We start from the raw sequence: 26,855 nt of genomic DNA, 5'->3' as shown, positions 1-26,855 counted from the left end.
TAATACTTGGGTCAATGAATAAGCATTTTCTAGAGAGACAAGGAAGATTAAGGGCATTTCCAGATGGAGGAAAATGTTTGGACAAAGGCAAAATGACACAGGAAAATAGAGTACGTGAAGAAAACTACCAAAAGGCAGAGGTGAAGCACTGGGCACATTGTGAAGTGCTGTTGGTATTCTCAGGTATTCTCTGTTGTGGTGTAACAGATAGATACCTGCCTCTGCTGCCTAGAGAGATACAAAGATTCCTTAAAACAGTTCATATAGCTTTATGAGCTAAGACAGACATGAATGGGAGCTCACATAATCAACACAGATGTAAGTGACCTAAGAGGCATTTTGTCCAGTAAAAGAGTTGATTTTGCTTTACTCCAGGAACTTGAATTTGGGAGGTTGTAGGCCTAGAACAACTGGCAGCCATTTTGTGACACGTAAGCCTTGAAAGTGCTGTCAAGGCAGAGGAAGACGTAGGTTCTGATGAAATGCATTAAACTACATCTGAAACTTTTACGTACAAGTCAGTTTGAACTTTTTTGCTCAAATATTTGATTTTTTTTGGGGGGGGAGGCTTATATCTGATCTTGTCATTTTACAGTTTAGGAGGCTAATACCCAGCATGACAAAGTGACTTGACACCAAATGGCTAGTTAAAAACTGAGACTGGAATCCAGGTCTCTGTATTCAGAGGTCAGGCCTAGAAATAATCCAGCTTTTTTTTAAGCATCTGCATATGAAGCCTAAGTATTTATGCACCTAAAAGTCTATTTCTCAATAACCACATATTGCAAGTGTGATTAATTTAAAAAAGATATTTCTAAGTGACAATGTTGTAGGAAGGGCATTGAGAGTCTGGCATTGTAGGTTCATGTCCCAAATTTACCGCTGATTAACTTTATGACCTTGGGAACTTCTCTCGGGAACTCAGTCTGATCGTTAGGTGTAACTACCTCTAGATCTTCAACTTCTTCTATGATTCTAAATGTAAGTATACTCAATGTTAAATTATCTATTATGGATTTTATATACTACATATCCTGAGGAAATCTTCCTTTCAAAATTATTTTTATATTTTTGGGTTCAACTCTAAAATGTTTACAAAACACCAGTTATGGGCTAGGTGTTACCTGAATAGTTATTTCTAGTCAGTATGGCTTACTTACTTGCCTACTTTTGTATTACACAAGGCAGTTTGATATTGTTTGAAGCTCCAAAGCATTAAATGATGCCTTCTAATCTAGGTAATGTATGATCCCAGATAACAGCAGAATTAGAGAGGGGATTAAGTCATTACATTAGTCTGAAGAGTCAATAGCACAAGTACCCAGTAGTCAGAGGAAGGGATAGAGCAAAGTCCTGAAAAATGTAGGTGGATTAGAAACAAATATGTGTACAGAAAGCACATTCCTGTCTAATAAACTTGGTTTGAGATCTTAAGCCTTTAGAAGATCTGCACCATCATTTAGATAACTTTGGGCTCATTCAGAGTGGTTTGCCTCCGAGGGTAATAACAACTTGCTAACAATTTTCTCTGTATGACATTGTAAGCACTTAATTGTTGGATGGGTTCTTTTGGATAATCTTTTTGTAATGTTGCAATTAATTGGATTGACCAAAGTAATTTTCTAGTTTATATAAAGACCAGTTCTGGTCTATTTCTTAGCCTGTGTTTGAGTATTTCTATTGCTGGGAAGTTACCCCAGAGCTCTATATTCTCACTTGAAGGAGTCTAGGGGAAGGATGGTGGGATGGGGTTGAAATGTTAATTCTACAGTTTACTTGAACCAGGTTTCATTTAGTCTCATCATTTTTGCCTGGGATTTTGTCTCATCATTTTTGCCTGGGTAAACCTGCACATGTAAGTTCTTTAAATCTTAGTTTTGTCATCAGTAAAAAGGGAGTGGTAATGTCTTCTTCCAAGGATTACACAACATAGTGATTAATTAATTAATTAATTAATTTATTTAGACAGAGTCTTACTATGTCACCCTTGGTAGAGTGCCGTGGCGTCACAGCTCACAATAACCTCAAACTCTTGGGCTTAAGTGATTCTCTTACCTCAGCCTCTCAAGTAGCTGGGACTATAGGTGCCCGCCAAAATACCTGGCTATTTTTTGGTTGTAGTTGTCATTGTTTAGCAGGCTGGGGCCGGGCTCGAACCCCTAGCCTCGGTGTATGTGGCCAGCTCCCTACTTACTGAGCTACAGGTGCTGAGCCTCAACATAGTGATTATTTACAGCATAGCCTAAATAACTGCTCATAGGTAATACAGTTTTAGTAAAGTTTTCCTTAGACTGTGTTCAAGGGATACGTCAGGTTCCAAAGAAGCAAAATGATAAGACCAGAGATAACCTAAGTTGTAAGGATGAAGATATACCACAGATTCATAATTTTGGTTGACTGGAAGAGGTAGAATTTGTCCTTGGTTGACTATTACTTTGCTTTGTAACTCTGGGAACGTTTTTTAACTTCTCTGGACTTCTATTTCCTCAGTGTTAAGGTGCATCTTACAAGAGTACATGTGAAATTTACTAAGTGTAGAATATAAATGTCTTAACACAATAACTAAGAAAATGCCGTGAAGGCTATGTTAACCAGTTTGATGAAAATATTTCAAATTGTATATAAAACCAGCACATTGTACCCATGATTGCATTAATGTACACAGCTATGATTTAATAAAAAAAAAATAAAGAAAATAGATGGCGATTGTCATTTTTTCTACCAATAAAATCATCCCTTTTCTATAAAAACTACTTTTAGAGTACTATTTAGAAAGATTATCTGAGCCTGAGTCCAACCATTACTTATCTCTGCAAAATATTTCTAAGAGCATCTGTGCCTCCAGCCTGGGAAAATATGCATAATTGGCAAAAATCCCCTAGCATTTCACATTGAGCCACATGTATTTAATATACACCACCTCAAAGGGGAACATTTCCACCCTCATACTTGCCGTGAGGAGAGAACAGAGAGATTTCTAAGAATATATGGGTGTAATTTTCTGTTAACTGAAGATGATTGACAGTTCTTGGAAATCTCTATTCAAAATAACCTATTTACAACAACACCCTTAGTTTTATCTGGTGTGAAGAAACTGCTTTTTGTTAACCCATTTAATTGCCAGAAACTATTTATTATAACTGCCTAAATACCTATAGACATTTTAGGCAAAATCTATGTTTATTTTAATTTAAATTTTTTTTAAACCACCGTTCCTTTGACTATTCTTACTATTTCTATTTGAGAGTTGGTTGAAGCAAGATCATGTAAGTAAAAATACAGTGTAGTTTAGTGGTTCTCAACCTTCCTAATGCTGTGACCGTTTAATACAGTTCCTTATGTTGTGGTGACCCCTAACCATAAAATTATTTTCGTTGCTACTTCATAACTATAATTTTGCTTCTGTTATGAATTGTAATGTAAATATCTGATATGCAGGATGTATTTAGGCGACCCCTGTGAAAGGCTTGCTCAACCCCCCAAAGGGGTCGTGACCCACAGGTTGAGAACTGCTGTTTTAGATCTAAAGCCATCAATATGTGCCCAGGAGATTTTAGTAAGATTTTTTTTTTTTTGAGACAGAGCCTCAAGCTGTCCTCCTAGGTAGAGTGCTATGGCATCACAGCTCACAGCAACTTCCAACTCCTGGGTTTATGTGATTCTCTTGCCTCAGCCTCCCAAGTAGCTGGAACTACAGGCACCTGGCACAATGCTTGGCCACTTTTTGGTTGTAGTTATCATTGTTTGGCAGGCCTGGGCTGTGTTTGAACACGCCAGCTCTGGTGTATGTGGCTGGTGCCTTAACCACTTGAGCTACAGGCACCAAGCCAGATTTTAGTAAGATTTGAGGTCCTAGAATTTTGAAATCACATTTCCAAAGGAAGGAGTTTTGTTTTGCTTCATGTGCATGGACAATGAGCAACTATATTGTACTGGTAAAAGTAGTTGTCCCAAAATAGAAAGAGGACTTGGAAGAAAAAGCCAAGCCCAATTTATTTTATCTGCAAGTACTTGGCTTAAGCAGGACTATGAAACTATCACTATGGAAAGTCTTTGGTGAAAAGGACGTGGTGGGTGTAAAGCAGGATTTTAAAGATGCCTCTGGTCACCTTGGGATACGCAACACACTATACACAAGTCAACATACTTCAGACTTCATATATTTATTTCTTTTTGCTTCCTGCTAAAAATCTTTATTCACGCCAGCACTCTCAGTGTGCCGCTCATGTGGTTGCCACTGCTGAGAGCTGAACGCTGAGTGGGAGTCAGTGGGGAACGAGTTTCCTGGGACCACTGTGCATTTCTTGGACTTTCTGGGTTCCTGTGATTCCCCACCCCCCATTACTTCCCCAGGCCCTGAGCCCACAGAAGTGATGTGCATATCTGTAAGCCATGGTTCAAAGAAAGACTCTGTCCTGAAAAGCTCTAGGTGGCTTCTCTCAAGCCAGCTAGACCAGCTTGCCATGAAGGTTTTCACAGGCTCACATCTATGCTTTAGATTTCCCTCTGGTCTGCCGTTCTTGGCCATTGCTTCTTTGTATAATGAATGAGTATAATATTGGTGAATGGAAGAGACAATTTTAGCTGGTATATGGATACATGTTTTTTAATTTTGATTGTTATATATTTTTGATGTATATGAAAAGATGTTAGTTTTCCAATCATTGTAGTGGTATTAAGTTTCTTAAAAAAATACATTTACTTGAAACTCATAGTAGATTAATAGCTATATGCTCACTTGAGAGAGAACTCAATTAAATTCAAGAAGGGGGGCGAGGGAGAATGTTTGGTAAGTGCCCACATCTTTTCTTGTAAAGTCAGGTTGCTTGATAGAAAAGTCAAGGACTGGCAGACTCAGAATGGAGAGGTTTAGTTCCTTTTTAACCTAAAAAAAACTCCCTAAATAATACGCTGTCTCAAATAAAAAATTTAATGTAAGCCACATAACTAAAGAAATTGAATAGCCACCTTACAAAAGTAAAAAGAAACAGGTGGAATTAATTTTAAAAATAGGTTTTATTGTGTATATTTAAGGTATATAACACAAAAATAGGTTTTATTGTGTATATTTAAGGTATATAACATGGTATATATTACAGGCCCATGCCTGTAATCCCAGCACTTTGGGAGGTTGAGGGAAAAGGATTGCTTGAGGCCAAGAGTTCAAGACAAGCCTGAGTAACATAGTCAGACCTCATCTCTACCAAAAAGGAAAAAAAAAAAAAAAAAACAAGAAAAGAAAAGAAAAAAATAATTAGCCAGGTATGGTGGCTTAGGCGACTGAGCAAGACCCCAGTTTCACCCACAAAACCTCTAAAGCAAAAACAAGAAAAACAAGATATACAACATGATGTTATGAGATATATGTAGTAAAACGATTGTTATAGTGGAACAAATTGACATCTCCATCATCTTACATAGTTACCCATTCCCCACTCCCCCTCCAGTAGGAAAGTGCAGCTATAATCTGCTCATATAGCAAAAGTCAAGGCTATGTACAATATTATTAGCTTTAGTTCTCCTATATATCTGCTACTTTGAACTCTTTGGTCTGCATCTTCCTATTTTCTCCCTCTACCCTTCTTTTGGTAATTATTGTTTTATTCTCTATTTCTGTAGGATCTTTTCAAAGATCCTATATATAAGTGAGATAATGCAATATTTTTCTTTTTATGTCTGATTTATATTGTTTAGCATAAATTTAATAGCATTTCACTTAGCTCATTATTTAAAATATCATTTTAACATGTAACAAATATAAAATACTGAAATAGTTTGCACTCTTTTCATGTAAATATTTAATATTTGACTTGCATTTTCTGTTTGCACACATATCTGTTAGGATGTTAACTTGCCTTTGGAAATAATTTTAGATTTTATAGCATTTGCAGTTGAAAAAGCAGATTAATTTACCCAAGTTGTTCTCAACATACTCAAAGTTCTCCAATAACTGAATTCAATATCAGTTTTATGTAAGTAATTAAGTTAAATGAAAATAAAATCTTAGCTCCTCAGTGCCACTAGCCATCTTTTAGGCTTGGAAATTCACACAAAGCGAATGGTGGCCATATTGGATCATAAGCAAAAGAATCAGAATCATTCTCCTGAGTCACTTTAACCCCTTTTCTTCTGAGATGATTATGAAGGTAGGAATTTCATAGGAGCCCAGATGATAAATGCATGTCTGTATAGCTTCTTTCTACACTAGGCTCCATCATATGATATTTTTCTCTACTGTAATTTGAAGAGAATTTTGCCTGCTTCTCTGCCTTGTTGGTTTTTGCAAAAGATGCTTTGAAGATCCAATAAAATCTATAAACAAGGACTCTCTGGTGTTTGAATGGTCCTCAAATATCTTGACCAATGGTTCTTAAATGTTTGTCCACAGATTCTTTTTTCCATATGACATTCCTCTATATTTTTAAGCTTTTTCAATGACAATTTTTTTAATGGGTTTAACATGTCCAAGGCTTCAACGTTGTCTTTTTCTCCCAAGACACAATTTCAGCTTTACTATCCTGGTCCCTCTCTCCTGAGCGTGTTCCTTTTGCCTTTATATTTCTTGTCACTTCATCTAGACACCTCGCATTCAGTAATGCAGGCTCTAGTTTGCTTGCTTTCAATTTTTTTCTTTTTCTTTTTTTTTGTAGTTACAGTCACTTGACTCATATCAAGCTTATCAGGAACTGCAACCCCCATTTTCTCTCTTCCTGTACTTATTTGACTCGTTGCCCTTTTTGAAACGCTTCACTTTTTTTTTTTTTTTTTATTGTTTCTGCACTATTTGAGGCAGTTAGGGCTTTTCCTAACTTATCCAACATCTTAAACAGTTTTGCATTCAATTTGAACATTGTGAGTAAAGATACTTGGGGAATCTTAGGCTTAAGCAAACAGATCTATAGGGGATCTTGTTAAAATGCAGAATTCTGATTCCTCAGGCTTGGGGTAGGGTCCAAGGTTTTACATTTCTAACAGATTCCATGGATTGTATTTGTATCAGCAAATTCTGAACATATCTGGAAGGGATTTTTTTTTCCTTAAGACAATCTTGTTCTGTCACCCAAGTTAGAGTACAGTGGTGTCATCATAGCTCACAACAGCCTCAAATTCCTGGGCTCAAGTGATCCTCCTGCCTCAGCTTCTATAAATTTTCTCATTTGGTAAACTAGCTCTGAGATGCTTTAACATCTTAGCTGGGGCTTAGGTATGCAGAGTTTTGAGACTTACATCTCCTTAAGGAAAGGAGCCAATTATAATCTTCTTTTGGGTTTCCCCTTGACCCGGTAAGATGAAGAGTGTTAATAAATGGCACCAATTTGTAGAGAGTTTGTTGGATTCCCTGTGAAAAATGAAAAAAACTGCAATTATGGAAGCCTTATCAAGAAGATGGGGCAACTAGCCCCATAGCAACTGTCAATCTCTGGAAAATATTTGTCCAATTGGTCTTATATTTGACTTCATTTTTATCTTCCTCAGTTCTGACTCATTTTGTCAAAGTTAAAAAGAAGTCAATCAAAAACATTAGACATCATTTCATTTCTTTGAAGGATGGAAGGGAGAGGAAGGCTGAAAGAAAGTGTTTCTGTCTTAGGTGAGGGAACAGTTTGTGGAAAAGTAGATTTTGGCCTATAGGAAGATTTAAATCTTAGTACTGTTTACATTCTCAGATCCAGATCTAAACAGAGGTAAAAAGTGAGATGTTTCTTTTCTTTAGAATAGAAATGTGCTGCAGATTTTCTTACTCTCCTGGTTTCTTTATCATCCCTTGGCTGCCCCTGTCCCTCTTCCACTGCCATACCCGATTGTCTTCTTAATTTTCTTGAGTTTCATCTAACTTCAAACTGCATTTGTCACATTTCTTTGCAAGTTTATCCTTTGTCAAACTGTCTTTCTAGTAATACAGATAGCCCTCCAGATGCCTTTGATGTGGTATCAGTAGAGTCATTTAGAGAAGCACTGCTTTATCAAAATGAATTTGAATTTGCCCGTCACCAAAGGAGGTGGGAAAAGGCAGATGTGGCCCACACTTACAGGTCTCCCAAAGGCCCTTTGGTGGAGCATCTTGTGTTAGCAACTAAAGTTCACAGGTGGTACTGAGAGAATAATCGCTGAAGGCGTGAGAAGTTTAGGAATCCCAGTTTGATTGGCTCTGCACTGTGCAGTCAGATGCAGCCATCCCTGTTTGTGTGTGAAAGGATTGAGTTTTCCCCAGCTGTTTGGTAATGTTGCAAGAACAGACTTTCCCTTCCCTCACTCCCTGGAGTAAAATGGCTGCCAAGGTATTTTGGAACAGAAACTTAAAAATGTACCGACCACTGGAGGAGAGTAACAAGGGTCCTTTGATATTTTCCATGTTCACTACAATCAAGCTGGCATCTGTTTCCTTCTGAGGTAAAGATTCTGAGCTATTATTGGCTGATGCAAGCACGTGACCTGGCCACTTCTGTTCAGAGCATACCGTAGAGGAGCAGCCCTATTTGGATTGGGAGTCCTTACAGAGCCCTTTACAGATGAGTTCTAGTGAAGCCCATCAGGGAGAAGAAAAGTAAACATAAGGGGAAACATTTGACAATTAAAACCAGCCCTTGCCTGTGTGGTCCTGTTTCACCCACATCACTCTATGGAAATGGACTACTGGGAGAAAGACTGGGTTTCTGATAACCCATGAAGCCAAACACTTGTTGAAAGCTCTTCATAGGGTGGTGAAGAAACCAGTGGGGAAATTGCTTAATACTTTTGATGACCACAGGCCACCACACTGCTGGGTCTTGGGATCAGGGCTATATGACGAAAAAACAGGAAGGCGGACTGATCCAGATTCAGAAACTGCTCCAAAATGTACTATGACTTTCCAGGAAGCTAGTTCTTTCTATTTAATTTTATTTTTGCATTGAAAATTAACCTGTGCTCATGGAAAATATCATAAAATACTAGTATGCAGAAAAATGAACGGTTTAATTTTTCCTTCCATCATCTAGGGTCAACCTCTGCTCATTTTGCAGCCTATCTTTTCCTTTTAGTTTTTTTTATGCCTTAAATAAAAGCATAATTATGTCCATGTAATAGAGATATTTTGACTCCTTTTAAAATGTTAGCTTATGTCCTAAGTCTTTTCATGTTAAGTTTTAACAGTTACATTTGTGGGGTTGTGTCCAAAGTTGCTTATCCATTTCTATGTTGTTAGATATTTTGTTGTTTAGCTTTGAGTTTGTGTGTGTGTGTATTATAACCAATGAGATAGGAGGTTATTCACTTTTACGTGATGGGTAGAGTCTAGTGGATTTATGAGTGAAGTTGTGTATTATTTGGACAATCACTCCAAATTGTCTAGGACAATCTAGGCCAGTATCTGAAACTGTATTGTCAACCAAAGTTGACACTTGGGTTGCCTAAATCCCTCTCTGCTCAAGCCTAACCTGCAACCAGTAGGCTGGCCCCTGCTTGGCCTGATCCAAGGAAGAGAGATTTTTAGGGATTAAAGAAAGGGTAACTGGTTGCTGCTCTGAGAGTGGTATGTGAATTGATTCAAAACTGTGGGTTTATAGCACTGGGCCAGGTCCATAACCAATGAGCTGAAACTCCTCCTCCAAGTGCTCTTGTGATTGGATTCCTGCCTCGGGCGATGTCTGCTAGCTGTGTAATCTTGGGCAAGTCTCTTAACCCCTCTCTCCCTGAGACTCAGTTTCCCCTTATGGCATACACCTCTTATAAGTTGTTAAGACAATTATATAAAATATAAAAGGATCATTATAACACCTAATCCCTAGTGGACACTCAGTTAACTATCGTCTTCATTATTGCTGCTGCTGTTGTGTTCTGTTAATCGATTTTCCCAGGAGTTCTACTCTGCCTGGTGCTGTCTCCCAAGTATCGCTAGCCACAGGCTGGGGTCCTGCTTCAAACACAATGTATCTTTTGGGAATCAAAATGATTCACTCTTGTTAAAGATATTGACTTCTTACTGATCTGATTCTCTAGACCCAACTACCCGGAGAAAATGACTCTCTCCAGACTGGTCCCTAATTAGCTTATTTCCCCTGAGCATTTCGATTTACATGACCAATCTCCTTCCTTACAGGCCGGCTTTACTGTGGGGTTGATTTTGCAGTTCTAATCTTGTTGGTTTGGTTGTACGTGTATCCTTCTCTTCCTGCTGGTCTGCTAGGTATGGCATGCTTTGAAAGCAGTGATATGTTATGACACTGTCATGACCCTCATTATTGTTTTTTATATAATAATCGCAGGACAACTGTTTGTTGGACATGTCTTGTGTGCCAGGCACACAAATGTGCTAGGGACTCACCATTCACATTAATCTCATGAGGGGATATTATTTTTCCCTTTTATTGATCATTATATGAAGCCTCAGGGACATCAAGTACCTTGCCCAGGACCATACATGTAGAAAGCTGCATAGTCAGAGTTGGAATTGAGTCTGTTATATGTAAATGCCACTGCACTCCAAAATGTGTTCAACGATGGAATGGATAAACATATCATCCTTTTGGATTATAAGCTTTACTTTCATCTGAGCTTAAACCATGGGTACCAGCTAAGAATCACACAGAACTTTATTTTTAGGGAGGAGCTTATAATTATGTACACCATGTACCCATGGTGAATTGGGCACTATAAAAAACATGTAAGAATTGTGTTTATTAACTTCATTTAGAGTCAAGACACCTGACTCTGTTTATAGTCAACATCAGAGGTCCAAGCTGGAGAAAAGCAGTTGGATTTAAGAAGGTCTAACTTGGGATTTTCTCACTGTAAATGAGGCTGGTAGCAGGAGGAAGAGATGAAACAGAGGAATCACATGATTAGATTTGTGTTAGACTACCCAAAACAATAATGATAATAATACACAATAGCTGGTGTATGCCAGGCACCATACTAAGAATTTTGCCTATATTATCCCATCTAAATCTCATTTAATAGGCCTTCATTCTCCTGCTGGAAAAATTGAGTCTTAAAGAGATGAACTAACTTGCCCAAGGTTGTAGACCTGGTGGTTAGTAAAGCAGGGATTTGGATTTAGATCTATTTTTCTCTAAAGCCTGGTTCACCTAAGTGGATCTGGAGGTATTGGGAAGGATAAATTAATGTGGTGTGGGGAGGGGGCACTGGGTGCAGAGTGCCCACCGGTGGAGTGATTTCAGCATTCTGGAGAGAGAGGAGGGCTGAGGCAAGGATGCTGCAGTGGGGACAGAGGAGAAGACACAGATATCAGGTATGGTGAGAAGGTAAACCACCACAGCGGCTCCTGAACTTGACCTGTATTCGATTCTCATGGAAGTTTCGTTTATTTATTTTTGAAGATTCTCATGGCACACCTTGGTCTTTCTGAATTAGAATCTCTGAGATACAACTTGGTATTTTTATAAAGCACCACAGGTGATGCTGAAACTCTGCCAAGGCTCTGTCGGCCTTGACTTAGATGTTTGGGGTGCAGCATGAGAGAGAGGGAGGATTTTAGAATGGCATTCAGGTCTCTGAATGTTGTGACTGAGTGAATTGTGGGTAGCCTCCACTAAGATAGGAAATAACAAAAGTTTGGGTGGGTAAGATGCTGAGGCCAGTTTTAGACAGGTTGAAATGGACTGGTCCTGTGTAGTTGGAGATGAAAGTCTAAAGCCTGGAATGGAGTCCAAGGCTGCAGATTTATTTACATTTGGAGGCCACTGGTATTCTGGTGGTTGTTGCTCTATGTCTTACATGGAATTTTCAAAGTCCATGAATTTTCTTTCAAGGATTAATCACCCTACATCTTAAGTATAGTCCCTTTCTGATTGTTGATTGAGTCTATTGCTTTTCAAATGTAAGTTTTCATCTCTTTATATATAGTTCCTTAAGACTCATACATTGTGATGAGTACTTATTTGCACCTTCTCATGGGATTCAAATCAACGACTGGTTAAGGAAAATTTATCATTTAATTGTTTTAGAGATGAAAAGATTCAGGGAGGTTATTTAACACACCCAAAGTAGTGCAGCATTGAACGGTTCAGCAGAGATTTAAGTCTGTTTTTGATTCTAGGTTCAAAGTTTTTCAGCTATTTCAGAACAGAGCTGTACCTAGGTCAGGCAGACAACTTTTACATTACCTTTGTAAAAGAGGCAGTGCAATCTACTGCCAGTAAATTTTGCAGGTTAATTCCAAAATACGTTTAAACAGAAAAAAAATTTGTTTTGGAAATGAATTTAATGTTTTTTGAGAAATAGGCCAAAAAGTAAATCATATTTAGTAAATGAGTTTCTATACACTTCCTGGGGGTTAGTAAGATTGGACTGACCGAGGAAGCCTTCACACTTTGTCTAATAGCACGTAGGGTAGATTACATTTTCTGTATAGAAGGGGTGTGACACTAGGGAAGCCAAACAATGCAATAGGACTTACACAGATCATACTTGCTTTGCAGGGTGTATCCTGCTTTATATGGACACACCCCGCAGAAATTGAAAATAATGTCTTGGTAAAGCCCAATTTGAAAATATGTTTTGGCATGAACATGTTTTTCTTTAGGTTTGGAGAAATACAGACATCTGACATGTCTTCTTGATAGTATTGATGAGAGTGAGAAAAGCCGGTGAAAATATGCAGGCCACTATGAAGGTTGTCAGGCTAAAATGGATACACTGACAGCGACTGCCTTCTTTTTCACAAGATGAGTCATATAGCTAAAACTGTGTGGTATCATTTGGACCAATCACCATAATAATGATACTTAATCTCCATAAGTGACAGATATATAAGCTAACACTGACACCCCACATGGCAGCTCAGGCAACACTAGCACAGCGTTTTGGTGTGAGAACAGAAGAAATGCTAATAGAGCGATCATTTCTTCAGTGCATCACAAATATGGTAACACCATCATAGCTTTAATAATCCCTAATAAACTGTGGTTACTAAAATTCATGATACAAAGAACTTCTATCAATGTGTAAAACACGAACATATTTGGGTTATGACTGATGAGAAAAAAGTTAATTAGTTAATTAAAAGTTAGGTAGCTAGTTTGCCTCCAGTCTATTTGTGAGAGATAAGGGAAATTCACCTAACTGGGAAAAGGCAACCTTCCCATAAAGGTACGCTCTCCCCAACCCCACCCTGCTGGGTGCATTCCTTATTTCTCAGGTGTGCCTGTTTATCCCCAACTCCCAGCCACACCTACGCCCTGTTCTGGCCCCATACCAAGGAACATAGAAAACTCCCCTCCCTTCAGGTCTCAGGGTATCTTGGAATCACTGTGGATCCTGATCTGCCTCCCTTCCCCCACCGTGTCTAGACTGGTCTCTCAGGCTCTTGTCTATTCTATGCCTGGTACATAACAGGTGCTAAATGTATACTTGTTTGCCTGAATATGATTTTGACTCTTGTCTTTATATTTCTTCACATCTCTTAGGCTGTTCCTTAGATCCCATTTCACTACCCCTTGATTTTGTCCTTCAGTGTCGGGCTGCACAAATCCTCAGGAAAGAACACAGGCCGTGGAAGTCAGAAAGACCCGATTTCAAATATTCTACTATTTACTAGTTTGCTAAACTCTAGCAAACCGCTCTCTTTCTTTGGCCCTTAATTCTAAATCTTTAAAACTGGAATAAAAATGTCCATATGGTAGAACTATTGTTGTGATGAAAATCAAAATAGATTCAAGGAACTTGTCACCCCTTAGGTGCTCAAGCAATAGTTGTTGAATGGCCTTTCTTGTCTCCTCACGTCTCGGTCCAGATCCTTCTCGGCCATTTATTTGATTCCACTTATTCTGGAGTAGGAAATAAAGTCAAAAATTCTTCTTAGAAAGAATTTGAAACACAAATAATGAGAGAGCGGTGAAGTGGAAGTTTATATCTGATCTCACTTTTTGGAGCTAAATTGACCTATCAGGGCCAGATTAAAACATTAACAAGTTAGATGCAAAGGTGAGGTAAAGATGGCCCTCTGCATTTTTATTTTATTTTATTTTTTTAGGATAAAACAGTGAAAATGTCTAAAGAAGTCCTATAATGTTCTTACCTTTCCCCCCAAAATGACTCTGAAGTGTTTAGAAAATGTAAAATTCTTAAAAAGAGTAACAACCAACCTCTTTTTCAATTGCTCTGGTTTGCCCTATCGTTATCTTTTTTCTGTCCACGGGATCTGAAAAAGATGGGATAGAGAAGAACTGTCAGCCAATCAGTGCTTTCTGAACTCCAGAGATTTATCTATTTTCTCTCCCCCTTCCTTCCTCCCTCCCTTCCTTCCTTCCTTCCTTCCTTCCTTCCTTCCTTCCTTCCTTCCTTCCTTCCTTCCTTCCTTCCTTCCTTCCTTCCTTTCCTTTCTCTCTCTCTCTCTTGCTCCCCTTCTCCCTCTCTCTTTCTCTCTTACCTTTCTCATCCCAAACTATATCTCCTGTGTGTATTTTGTCAGTATGGCCCAGGTTTGTATTACTTATTTGTGACATTGAATAATATTTTTCTCTTAGCCTGGCTGAACCCCCAGAGCTGTTGAGACCTGTGTTAACACTCAGTGGCAAGCAATGTGTGCTGCTTCCCCAACTGCTGTTTCTTTCATTCTTCCCTGCCAAGAGAATCCCAGTATTGGTCAGTTAGTCTCATGACCTTCATTGACTCCTCCTTAGCCCCAGTAAGTGAATCAGGATTAAGCTGAGGCAATTCTTTTTCTACTTGGAAATGTTTGATTAAGATGTAGGCATGGGGTGCAACCTTGTTTATGAAATACGAAGGCAATTATGGGAAACTTTCAGATGAGTTTTCTTTGCTTTTATAAGGGACAAAAGACAGTGGTTCACATTTTCCTAAATCTGGTTACTGCTGGCTGAGGAACTGGTGTCATGAAAGCCATCTGGAGACCAGAAGGGGGTAAGTCTGAAGGCAAGACACACAGGCTGTGAATGACTGAGAAAACCATGGCAAAAACCTGGATGACGTCGTTGAACCATTGACTGAATCTATCCTGGGACCACCAGGATATAGTCCTTGTCATTGAAGAAACTTTCAGTTGTGTTTTCTACTATAAGTAAATACCTCTTTTGCCTCATATACTTATTTTTCAGAGATGGTTACTAGAAATTTCTATTGCTGATTATATTTTCCTAAATAGATTAAATTTTCCCAAAACTGTCACTCTCTTTAAAAATGAAAGCATGACTTGATTAGCAATTGTTTCATCTAGTGTTTTCTAAATTTTTCTTATTTACATAACACTTTTATGATTTTTGTCATATCTTGTATTATCTGTTCTAACAGCAATATTTTTCCTTAGGTTTTCTCTCCTTTAAAAATTAAATACATTTATTTTATTTTAATTTATTTAGAGACAGAGTCTCATTTTGTCTCATTTTCCCTCAGTACAGTGCTATGGCATCATAGCTCACAGCAACCTCAGACTCTTGGGCTCAAGCGATTCTCTTGCGTCAGCCTCCCAAGTAGCTGGGACTACAGGCGCCTACCACAATGCCCAGCTATTTTTAGATATGGGGGTCTTAACTTGTGACCTCAGGCAATCCACCCGCCTTGGCCTCCCGGAGTGCTGGGATTACAGGCTCAAGCCACCTCGCCCAGCCTAAATCCATTTATTAAAAAAAAAACAAAAACAAAAAACTTCCTCAATAACTATAAATTGAAAAATAGTATTATTTACCTTAAATAGAAGACTATCATAAAAAGAAATATACTGAACAAAGTAAATTCTTGCCAAATACAGCGTCTTGTCAAGATTCTGAGCTCCAGATGTGGGCTCTCTGTTGAAAGGGGAGACAAGGGACTGTTACAGAAAAAGGTAAAACAATCCTACCCCTAACTGAGACTATTTTGTTGCCGTAATCAGCAATAAAAGAAAAGTGGATATCTGTTCCGAATTTATCTAAATGCCATACCAGGTCATCTAAAATCGTCTGATGTGCTCTGTGCCCCTTGGAACTGACATATGCAGAGAGTCCTGTCAAGGGCATTTCAAGCAGTATGTACTGGGGTAAAGCTTTGGGTAACCCTGAGAGGAGGAGAAAGGCAGAATCAGGCTTTGATTGCTGGTATTATCAAAGGGAATAGAAGTGAGTGTTGCAGCGTTTTATTATATTTCATATTAAAGCAAGGACAAGAAATCATCTATTATTTTCTCAATGTTGGTGGTATTTACCTTTTTGGAATCATATGCCCCATTGAGAATTTCTGGAACACTATGGTTCTTCTATTGAGGAGGACGCACAATTGCCCATGTACACAAGTGCACACACATGCAAAGGGGTTCCCCAGAAGTTTCAAAGGTCCATGGGCCCTAGGCCAAAAGCAGCACTCTGTATATTTTACATGTGATCTGGTGCAATCACTGTGTGATTCAGTTCACTGCAAACTGTGGTTCAGTGTGAAACATGTTTTTTTTTTTTTTCTTTTTTTTTTTTTTGGTTTTGTTTTAAATATATCCATCAGTGAGTAAGAGTAGTGTGTGTTAATTTAAATGCACTAAACTGGAGAATCACTCTGACCTCAACAGCTACTTTACATAGACACAAGTGACAGTAATGTTGCCTTCCAGGAGGCTTCAAGAGATGAGACCAGGCTCTATAAAGGAAAATCAACCAACCCTTTAAAATCATTCCTGTGAACTTTGAAACACCACTGAATGTACCCAGTAAAGTTGTCTCTGGATAGACAGACTCCCAGGCCTGGGTGGAGTTCACATGGGTTCCTTAGCTAAAATAAACAAAAATGACTGGGAACTTCAGATTGCTTTTGTCTGAACTTGTGTGTCTGGATGGATTAGCAACAGCCAGCTACTACACACCTGCTTGTCAAGCCAAAGAGAAACCCAGCTAGACCCTTGTTTCTTACATTGCAAAAATGTCACAGATTCTCATTTCTGATGGCCCATTATCTTTTAAAAACACCCCCCACACACACATATTTTTCTAGTCAAATAATTCTTCCTTTAAAAGGCACAAGATGAGTAACAAGATGAAGTACCATGTTAGTCTCTAATTCAAAAAGATAATATTTAAAAATACAACTGTAGGGCTAACACATTAAATATGTGATAAGACCCTGAATAGTTTTTGGAACAAATTTCAATCGGCTATGAAATGTAAAAAATCATAAACTTACTGAATGTCTTAAGTTGTTTTTTCCCCTTTAAACTTGATATTAGATTAAACTAATGGTTAATTTCAAACATTTATAGATAACAAAATTCAAACATGTTGCTTCCAAAAATTGAAAGGAATGTTTTAATTAAAAGTAGTTGGTCAAGGTAATGTTGAAGAGAGAATCTTAAATTGGTTATATTCATCTGGCATAATTCTGCATGCAACAAATGTTAGAAAAGTATTAGAAAGTCTTTATAGAAGATCAGATGTTCATTATCTCCAAGTGATGTTACTTGTTGTACATTAAGACCTACCCACCATTTTCCTTTAGTTTTTAATTTACTCGTGGCTTGACCAGAGACATTTAAAAGCTATCAGATGTCTTAAATATCAAATGTCTTTTTTTTTTTTTTAAGACAGAGTCACACCCTGTTGCCCTGGATAGAATACTGTGGCATTAAAGCTCACAGCAACCTCAAACTCTTGGTCTTAAGCAATCCTTTGTCTCAGCCTCCCAAGTAGCTGGGACTATAGGTGCCTGCGACAACACCTGGCTAAAATGTTTTTTTTTAAAGGTCAATAAAGATGAAGTTATTTACCTTATTGTGAGCTTGGATTTGGCTCTATAAGAATTTTAGGTTTAATTTCTTAGTGGGACCAGAAAGCCATAATAGTAGCCCCAAATGAAATATAAAAATTTCATTTTTTTATTGTTGAAAATTCTTTTCTCCAAAGCAAACAAGGGTTTACTAAATTTAGTTGATGGCAGATGTATTCCAGGGATTTGGGCACAGAATCAGTTTAATGACAGTTAAATTGTAATGTTGCCGTTCTTTGTGGCCTGTGAAACTGCAAACTCTTTTTCCTTAGCTTCTTACTCTACAAAGTTGTGCTAGCTATGCATACATTTTCTTCCCCAATATTACAGATGTTTATTGGGTGAACTTTAGGAAGTGCATTAAAACATTCTTGATAAGAGTAAAGAAATATAGTTTGAATAAAACAAGGTTAGAACTCTCTGCATTATAGAAAACATCAATTCATTATCCTTTGTATATCATACGTATATATTTAATGTGACTATGTGTAGTCCAACAGGTACTGAAATTTAAGACTAGGCTGTATGAAATAACCAAAATGGGCTAAAAGTTCAGGGCAGGGCACGGTGGCTCACGCCTGTAACCCCAGCTCTCTGGGATGCCGAGGCGGATGGATCGCCTGAGCTCAGGAGTTGGAGACTAGCCTAAGCAAGAGTGAGACCCTGTTTTTAAAAATAGTCGGGCATGTGGTGGGACCCTATAGTCCCAGCTACCTGGGACGCTAAGGTGAGAGAATCACTTTGAGCCCAAGAGTTTGAGGTTGCTGTGAGCTATGACGCCATGGTGCTATGACACCACGGCACTCTGCTGAGGGCAACAAAGTAAGACTCTGTCTCAAAAAAAATTTTTTTTCATTTAAGGATTTCTTTTCAAAAAATTTTTTTTCCAAGTTCTGAGACCAATACTCCCCTGTGTATATGCACCATGTATCTATGTCTATCTATATCTATACACACATACATATACTTTTCAAAGGCGTGTCTCTTTAGTTATTGATTTTACTCTCAATAATTAAACTGAGTGATACTTGCAGAAATGCTTTGAGTTGAGGAGCAACTACAAACATTAATGAGCCCCTTAAAGCAAATGTCAGTCTTATGTCTCACAAAAATATCATTTAAATTCTTAGAAATAATGTTGGTTTAAAGGAATAAATACACTAATTTAAAGACAGTGTTTTCCAGTGTGGTCCGGTTGACAGTTGAAAATCACGAGAGAGTAGGCTGGGGTACAGTGGCTCTTGCCTATAACCTGAGCACTTTGGGAGGCCGAGGCAGGTGGATCTCCTGAACTCAGGAGTTTGAGACCAACCTGAGTAAAGTAATACTCCATCTTTAAGGGTGTTGTGGTGGGTGCCTGTAGTCCCAGCTACTTGGGAAGCTGATGAAACTCTGTCTCAAAAAAAAAAAAAAAAAAAATCATCTGAGAGTAGGTTCAAAGTCTAGATCTCTGAGCCTCTGGGCCATGTGACTTTTTTATTGGCCAATATTTCTGAATAGTTCCCTGCTATCTGACATCTTAAAAAATGCTCCAGGTTCTTCTACACACTAGAATATTGAAACTGTTGGCCTAGCCCTAGCCGGGATGTACAAACTTTTTTTCTTTTCTGCTGCGCATTGGAAGAGTAAGAGTTGTCTTGGGTCGCATATTAAACACACAAACACTAACAAAAGCTGAGGAGCAAGAGAGAAGGTGAGAGCATGCTTTTCTTGACATATATATCTATATCTGTCGTATATATGACACGACAAATAAGCAAAGCAGTCTTCAAATAATCTGCAGGTGGCCCATGGGCCACAGGGTGGATACCCTGCAGGTGGGTAGTCAATAGGGACTCAATTTCCTTCCTTCAAGAAAGAAGCAGTGAAGAGTTTTTCCATATCAATAGCCTGGGAAGGCAGATGGCAGTTTTTTTTTTTTTTTCTTTTAGGGGAGAATGGAGAATTGAGCTGAAAACATTACTGCAGCCCTTCCTGCCCCCTCCTCTTCCATTGCCATAGTTGCTGTCATTGCCATAGTTGCTGCCACCACCACTGCCATAGTTGCTGCCATTTATTGAGCATTTACCATACGCCAGGGTCTGGGCTAATTACCTTTCAAACATGATGCCATTTGATACTCATAATGGGCTTTAGGATTGCAGGTTCCAATAAAAGAAACAGGAGTTTCAACTCATAAAGCTGGCACAGGACAGGGCTGGGAAGGAAACCTTATAGTTTTCAATGATGGCTCTTAAGTGATTGTGATGACCTTAAAAATTGGTAGAGAAATAGCTGGGTGGAGGAGAGAGGGAAGCAGCATTTGTCATGCACTTTCAGTCTGCCACATGCTTTACATGGTTATATTTATTACACTCAACAAACGGTGAGGTACCTATTTCTGTCTGCACATTACTGAAGTTAAAACTGGGGCTCCGCATGTTTAATACCCACCCGAAGTCACACTGCGAATCATGGAAAGGCTCAAATAAAACTCTTTGCCTTTTCTCTTTTCCTCTGTCTTCACAGGTATGGGAAATAATTGGATATAAGTATTTTTTTTTTTTGTCATCTTGATTTCTGAAACATGCTATGTATCACCTTTTCAAAAATAAAATAAAAACAGAAAAACAAAGTTCACTCAGTAAACACTTGCCAGTGGCATGTTTGCTTTCAAGGAACACAGAATTCATTCTACGGCCATCTATTTCAGATGCTAACCTCTCATTTAGTCCCTTCAGCATTCCTTCTAGGCAGGTAATATGGCTCATATTTGTAGATGAGAAAACCAAGTCTCAGAGGCATTAACTGACCAAACTAAGACCAGAGAGTGAGAAATGGCAGAGCCTCTAACTGGCATCTTCTGAGTGCAGATCAGGATCCAGTGTACTTTCCCCTATACTGTGCTGATTACACTGTCATTATGGCAGATGTGTTGATTACATCTAGGGGCCAAAGTGCACACTCATTTGATAAATGTTTACTGAATGCTTATCGTGTTCTGGGCACTGTGGTGATCCTTTGCAATTTTGCAATGCAAGAAAAATAAGAGTAGTGAAGACAGGCAAGGAAATAAAAAAGACTAATATTAGGCCAGAGGGCTTTTAAAGGAATTAACACAATGAGGGCGGCAGTACAACATGGACATTTAATTGAATTGGAAAGCTCATGGCAGTTTTCCCAGCGATGAGTCTTGGAGCACAAATAGTATTTAGCTAGAAGGAAAGAGGGTCGACTGTACTCCAGGGAGAGGGAACAACATGTACAAAGGCACAGCATTTTGAAAGACCACTCCAGTTCGAAAGACCAGCCAATAGTTGGGCATGTCTAGAGCATAGAAGAAGGGAAAGGAGGCCAGAAATGGGAAGAGTTCTTTATGCCAAACTCAGTTATTTGGACTTCATCCATTAGCAATGAGAGATCATAAAAGATTTTAAGAGGAGGAATGAAAAGATTATATCTAAAACTTAGAAAACTTACTCTGTCAGGATAAGAGATTATGAATTGACCTTGTGGCGGGGTTAATGTTGGGAAACTGGTTGAGAGAATAAAAGTGACATTTTACTGTTTTTAGATACACATGTATGTACTTTGGTAACGTTTTAACTTTTCTGAAATTGGGGTGCATCTTACAGTCAATGGTATGTCATAGTTTAACTGGTAGCATTATTTTTCCCTCAATGGGTCCCAAATAACAGTGTATCATATAACTGATGGCATCTCAAATTGGACAAAATATAATAATCCAGGCAAGAGAGACTGAGGGTTTCACCCAGTGCCCTGTCAGTAGGGGAATAAGGAGGGAAAAGATTTGAGCCACATCTTTTTTTTTTTTTTTTGGTCGCCCTTGGTAGCGTGCCATGGCGTCACAGTTCATAGCAACCTCCAGCTCTTGTGAGTAGGCGATTCTCTTGCCTCAGCCTCCCAAGTAGCTGGACTACAGACACCCACCACAATGCCCAGCTATTTTTTTTGTTGTTGCAGTTTGGCCATGGCTGGGTTTGAACCCACCACCCTCAGTATGTGGGGCCAGCGCCTTACCCACTGAGCCACAGGCGCTGCCCTAGCCACATCTTGATATACTATATGATATTAATTACTAAGTAAAAATAAGAATGTGTAGACTTCTGTGTACAGTATGCCACAAGTTGTGGGGAAAAGGGTGTGTGTGTAGAATATTCATGTATATATTCAAAAAATTTATGCAGGTGCATAAAATGTCTTAGAATGATATGCACATATTCAAGAAGCTGATAACACTGATTTCTTCTAGTAAGGTATTGGGTGGCTGAGGGACAGCAGTGGTGGAAAAAATTTCTATTGTGTTCTGTTTTGTACATTTAATAGTTTGAACTATTCTACGCATATCAGTCATTGAACTAGGTAAAAAGATAAACAGTAAGACATATTTGGTAGGGACAATGGCAAATTTGTTGACAGATTGGTTATGAGATAAAGGAGAGAAAACACTTTATAGGTGATGGTTTATTCTTTTAATGATTCTGCTAATTTCTTAAAACAACCTGATTGAAGTATAACTTACTTTCTATAATTTCACCCATTTTAAGTGAATAATCCAGTGATTTTTTAGTAAATTTAAGGAATAGTGTAACTACCACCATGGTAGTTTTAGTACAATTCTATCACCCCAAAAGATCCTTCATACTCATTTTATTAATAGTTATCTCCAAATCAATCTCCATTTCTACCTCTAGCCCCACATGGCTGCTATCTTTTTTGTATAGCTTTGCCTCTTGTTGGTACCTGATCTAAATAGAGTCATACAGTAAATGGTGTTGTATGTCCAGCTTCTTTCTCTTAGTATCATGTTTTCTAGGTTTATAAATTTATGGCGCGTAACAATACAGTACTTTATTCTGGCTTTATGATTGAATAACACTCTATTGTATGGATATAGCACATTTTGTTTTTCCATTCATCAGTTGAAGAGCATTCCAGCTGTTTCTATTTTTTTGGCTCTTATGAATAACACTGTTATAAACATTCATGTTCAAGTCTTTGAGTGGAAGTATTTTTTCATTTTTCTTGTGTAGATACCTAGGAGTAGAATGTTGTATGGAAAATTAACATTTGACTTTTGAAGAAACTGTAAAACTGGTTTTCAAAGTGGTCATATTAGTCTACACTCCCACCAGCAGGGTTTGAAGGCTCCCACCTTGCCAATAGTTGTTATTATTAGTCTTTCTAATGACTTCTGGCTAGTGGCTATGAAATAGTGCCTCATTGTGGGTTTGATTTGCATTCCCCTAATGATTAACGAGGTCAAACATCATTTCAAGGGTTTACTAACCGTTCCTGTGTCGTCTTTAATGAAGTCTATTCAAATTTTTTGCCTGTTTTAAAATTGGGCTGTTTGTCTACTGGTAATTATCTACCAGTAAAGAGACTATTTCTTTCTATATCCCTAAAATTTTAAAATGTTTTATCTTTTAAAGGAATCCTTCAGCACTGTCCACTACTTATTTTTAGAGTTATTTCTTAAGAACACAAGGATTAATTAGAAATAGTGATTATAACTCCTCTCCTCACTACAGACCCCAAAAAGAGTTGTAATGTAAATCTTTGCATTATTTTCATTTTTTAATATTTTCAATGCTTATAATAATCTTCTTAACCACCTTTATAGACAGACAGAAAAAGTCAATCTTTCTTTTGCTCTACAGGACAGTTCCTGAAATTAAGAGATAGAAATGTGATAAATGGCCACAAAAGCAATAACCTTTAATACATTAAATATAGAGACTATGTCAATTTTAAGATATATCTCAGTTTTATACTTTGTTACCTGACCTAAATAGCAAAACTTTAGTAAAATATCTATTCATGCTTTGCCATAAAATAAGGGTGGGAAAATGGCTGTCAATTTTCAGCTTTTACATGCATAATCTGTTTTATTTTTTCTTCTAAAGTGATCATATATTACATTGCAAAGCCTCTATCTCTAAGCTTTTTCCAACACACACACACACACATTTATATTCTAAATGGACATATTGAAGGACGTATTAAATTACTATAGAAAAACTCAGAGGACAGGCCTACAGAGAAGAATCAGATACTCTATCTCAGGTTTCACCAAAGTATTTCTCTCTGCCTAAACCAGGATGGGGAAGAGTTTGAATGTAAGTGGCTTGGGCTGGCAGACTGAGCTTTGAAGGAGGACTGCAGAGTCCAGTTCTTGGTCTTTCATAATCTGTGCATGACACATACCTTAAATACTGTGAGAAGGGTCAGTCGGCTCCAAAGTCTGCAACTGACCACTATGGTCATAATTTAGCTCTTAAACACAGTTGGTTATGCCCTTGGAGTGCTGCTGTTTTCCCGTTTGGTTTTTGAACTAATACTTAATATATAGGAGATTTAAAATAAAAATCTGATAAAAAGTGGCTAGACCATTTTTGGGTTTATGTTTTCACATGGTAGTAGTGAGATGGATCTGAATGGTGTGCACTTCCGTCTGACACCACGTTTGTTCTCACTTTTGCTGTAGACCACTTGCACTTTGTGTTCTTTCCCTACCTTTCAAACTTTCAGTTTTAGTACTGAAAATTATATAGGATGCTAAAACCAGAATTTCCCTATTAGACTGCTTACTCATTGCATTACTTTCATGATTCCTTATAAGGCATTTGAGTTTGTGACTGTGTTAGTTTTTTAAGGCTGTTGTAAGAAATTATCACAAAATCAATGGCTTTAAAACAACAGAAATATATTTATAGTTTTAAAAGCAGGAAGTTCGAAGTCAAGAAGCTTGCAGGGCCCTACTTCTGGCAGAGACTTTTGAGAGGAATCTGTTCCTTGCCTCTTCCACCTTCTGTTATTATCAGGTATTTCTTGGCTGTGGCTGCATCACTCCAACATCGGTTCTTCATAATGTGGGCTTCTTGTCTCACTTAGTCTCTATGGGTTTCTCATAAAAACACTTGTTACTGGATTTAGGACCCACCTGATCATCTAGATAATCTCATTTTCAGATCCATAAACTTTTTTTCAAATAAGGTCACATTAATAGGTTCTGGGGATTAGATATAAACATATCTTTGGGAGTGGGAATGGAGAGAGTATTTAGTCCACTACAGCAACCAAACTGTCCAGGAGGACATTTCAGCAGAATGAGAAGTTGAGGTTGGTGCCATTCACCAAGATAAAGAAATAGAATGAAGACAAGATTGTAGAGAGTAATTTTATCTCAAATCTTAGTGCACCAAGGGAAGCAAACAACCTTAAAACCTGGAATCTCCATGCTTTAGGATGTTGAACCAAGGATCCCTTAGCTTTTGTGATTCATTGATTCTACTTTGGCTTAAGGGACTTGTGTCATCACTTGCTCAACCTTAGCCATGGCCCTTAAATGGGTATACTATCTGTTGTCTGCCTACTCTTTCAGTTGCCTACAACCACAAAAACCTTCTAAAAGTTTCTGCAAATATGAACGTTTTAATTAATGTTAAGCTGTGATTCTCTTTCTGCTAAGTGAGGGTGCAAAGAGTGGGAAAAAGTGAAAATAGGTAGTTACACAAATAAATATACACAGAACCAGGCCTAGCCATGGTGTGGCAGGCAGTTCTACCCAGCCTCATGGGCAATAAGAAGCCAGTCTTCTCAGAAAGCTCCCAGGTGTCTAAATTCAAGGGATCATAGACTACTGGGGTAGAAAGGATCTCAGAGATGGTCCTAATTCTCACCTGAGGTTTCAGTTTAAACAGTGAAAATGTGGGAAAATTGAGGCAGATCAAATAACCAGGAATACAAATAGCGCATAATCCATCCAGAATCTAGAAATCTCAGTAGTGTCTGTTTACAGAATCTTTTATGCATTTTGGTTTTTTCCTTCTAGAAAAGGCTTGTATGTGTGTGTGGTAGAGGGGCATACAGAAAACCATACCCAGTCTCCCACATACCCTAACTATAATTGGGCAATCATATTGCTATCACCACTGAAATGTAACTGAAAGAGTTTAGGGTTGCCCTGCTAAGATCTAGATTTTCTTTGCTGGAGCACGGTTTCCAGGGCAATGAGAAGCCCTGCCAGGAGCTTGGTCAGAGGCTAACCCCAAATAGTTTTGCTGAACTCTGGGTTACAGCTGGAGGTTGCCAGGGAGAAGTGCCTGACATTCTTGCCTGTTGACATCAAGCTTCAAAGCTGCTGCTCTCTGGTGAGTCAAGGCAAAAGGCCCACATCGTTCGAGAGCTGCTGCCCAATCAGGAGATGTGGTGCCACACCTCAGAAACCTTTCTAAACCTCAGATTTCTGAGGCTTCGAACAACCCCTTCTGAGAAAGATGTAGAAATCATTCAAATTATAAGAAGCACAGAAGCTATAATAACAACAAGATAAATTTCACATTTGCTTTTAAAGTAATTTACAACAGTAGATAGCCAACTCTCTGGATTTTATTCATTTAAAAAATGTTTTCAAAGTCCTCTTTTATGCCTAGGCAAGAAGAACAAATTAAAAGACTAAGTGGTGCCCTGAGGTTTTCCAGATATTGAAATCAAGCACACTAGAATGACACTGATATTCAGAGCTAGCCTTAAGTCCCAATGACAGTTACTGCACCTCAGCCAGCATATCCATGGATTGTTAGTTGTTATCACAAGAACTGTGCTTTTTAAAGGCACATGGCTAAGTATTTTTTATTATTAATATGAGGTCTGACAATTAAGTTCTTGAACATATCCTAAAAAAAAAGTGCTGTATACCTCACTGCTGAACATGACCATGGCCATCCTCAAAGCAAGCACCTGGGAAGCCCCACATCAGTGCCAGTTTCCAGTCTACCCAAAGTCATTTTGTAGTTTTTTTGTTTTTGTTTTTGAGACAGAGTTTTGCTATCTCTCTGGGTAGAGTGCCGTGGTATCATATAGCTCACAGCAACCTCAAACTGTTGAGCTCGAGCAATCCTTTTGCCTTGGCCTCCTGAGTAGCTGGGACTACATGTGTCCACCACAAAGTCCAGGTAGTTTTTCAATTTTTAGTAGAGATGGGGTTTCATTGTCACTCAGGCTGGTCTCAAACTCTTGAGCTCAAACCATCTACTTGCTTTGGCCTCCCAGAGTGCTAGGATTTCAGGCATAAGCCATCATGCTTGGCCCACCAAAGCAATTTTGGAACTCTTTTTCTAGAAAGATAATCCAAGCTATTGTTGTAAGAAGCCTGACAATTAAGTTCACGA

The 26,855-nt window shown here is 38.3% G+C and overlaps 1 pseudogene; it reads left to right on the top strand.

Annotated features, from left to right (window-relative positions):
- The window catches only part of LOC128571810 (E3 ubiquitin-protein ligase UHRF1-like), a 103,834-nt pseudogene that overhangs the window by 24,968 nt on the left and 52,011 nt on the right, over positions 1–26,855 (top strand).

The sequence above is a fragment of the Nycticebus coucang genome, chromosome 2, assembly GCF_027406575.1.
Source record: "Nycticebus coucang isolate mNycCou1 chromosome 2, mNycCou1.pri, whole genome shotgun sequence".
Lineage (NCBI taxonomy): Eukaryota > Metazoa > Chordata > Mammalia > Primates > Lorisidae > Nycticebus > Nycticebus coucang.
The sequence above is the reverse complement of the archived record's forward strand: the minus strand, read 5'-3'. Positions and strand labels throughout refer to the sequence as shown.